The sequence below is a fragment of the Sinocyclocheilus rhinocerous genome, unplaced genomic scaffold, assembly GCF_001515625.1.
Source record: "Sinocyclocheilus rhinocerous isolate Xijiao unplaced genomic scaffold, SAMN03320098_v1.1 scaffold2796, whole genome shotgun sequence".
Lineage (NCBI taxonomy): Eukaryota > Metazoa > Chordata > Actinopteri > Cypriniformes > Cyprinidae > Sinocyclocheilus > Sinocyclocheilus rhinocerous.
The window spans coordinates 138706-140347 of NW_015653500.1; the positions used below are offsets into that span (position 1 = coordinate 138706).

General features: G+C 34.1%; 1 long non-coding RNA gene across 1 annotated transcript in view; it reads left to right on the forward strand.

The window, feature by feature from the left end:
* Positions 1-1064, forward strand: part of LOC107716430 (uncharacterized) — a 4743-nt gene extending 3679 nt beyond the window's left edge. Inside the window, exon 4 of the long non-coding RNA XR_001637212.1 lies at positions 940-1064. This is a non-coding gene — a long non-coding RNA (uncharacterized LOC107716430). The remainder of the gene's footprint in view (positions 1-939) is intronic.
* The last annotated feature ends 578 nt before the right edge of the window (positions 1065-1642 follow it).

Here is a 1642-nt window from a genome sequence, read left to right on the forward strand (position 1 = left end):
AAAATCTTGAAATATATCAACTTCTCTTTTTATTAGAATGAAAAACATGAGGGCTTTTCACACATGAAATAATAAACACTGGGTGAATGTAAACTCCAGGTAAACTGAATGCTGGTTTATCTTGCTTCATGTTTCACACAGAATATAATTTACCTGGGATTGACAAATAATCCTGGGTTTTCATACGCTGCTGTTTTACACTACATTACTAAACCCCAGGTAAACATCCTTATATGCACATTTTCTGCATCAGTGTCACTGATTGGACAGACACTGCATGCGATATGATACAAAAATGCCCAAGCACTGCACATCCTCATATTACATACAGCTGACTTTAATATCAAGTTTATCCTGAAGGTACTTTTTTAGATTATAAAAGTAAGAAATATACAGTCTCTTCTTGACCCTGACTGTTGTGTTTTCTGTCAGCATTTGACATTTTTGACATCCTGTCAAATGCTGAATTTAATTTACTGTTTTTATACAGTGCTTATTTTTGCAGTGACTGCCCAAAGCACTTGAATATGAGGCAGGCAATTGGTTGTCGGTCTATTGATAAAGGGTTAACAATGCTAAAGCCGTAGAAACCCTTCTCTGGAGTAGGCTTTCATTACACCAAGTAAAAGTGGTGCTAACCCCCATTACAGGTGTGACATGTTCTTTACTTGGGGTTAAAAGTGATGTGTTTACACTGTATTTATTTATTTATTGGGGGGGGGGGAGATCTGTTAACATTGTATTTTTCCCCTCCATGTGCATGTCCTTTCATGCAAATATGATTTATCGCGTTAGAGAATTTTGCAGTTAAAAGGTATCTCTTTATCTCTCTCTCCTGGCCATTTGACTATAAATGAAGTTATTTTTTCACAGGAAACTTTTTTACACTTCTCTCCTGAAGAAGCCACAGATAACAGAAGACCCCTGTCTGCACTGCAGTCGGATGACTTTGCAACAACCAAAAGTCTTCAGAGTTTTAGTGGAAGAGCCGTGCTTTCTAAAATTGAAAGAGGAAGACCAGGAAAAAGGCCTTCTTCAGCTTTCACAGTCTGAAATCGATGATGACCGACAACTGGCCAAAGAGCCTTTAGCCTTTCGCCCTTCGCTACTTAAATGGAAAAGTACATTTTATTAAAATTTAATATATTTTGTGTTTTGATTTTTGGGTTTGATGGATCAGAATTTGCTTGCTTCAATCATGTGTAGAATTGTGTAATGTGTATGAAAAAATTGTTCATTTTGAAATGGTTGAGTAAAAACATACATTTTATTTCAAATAAAGTGTTCAAATGCTTAAGCTTTGTTTTAATTTTTAGTGTTTTATTCTTTGTGTTCAGTATTAAGTTAAGACATAAAACAAGATGATAAACTTTTAACTTTAAAAACACTTAAAGGGATACAAGGGGTGTGTGTGTATATATATATGTGTGTGTGTGTATGTATTTATGTGCACAGTGCTTAAATTTATTAGATCACCTGTCATGAGTTAATAAATAAAGAGAAAACACATTAACAAATATTTTAAGAAAAAAAATATTGTCATTTATTAGGCAAATAACAAACTGGAGTGAGGAATGTCAAATTAAATTAGCATTTTTATTGAGCCAGCACATTTAACCTCTGAAGTCAGAAATTGATCAAC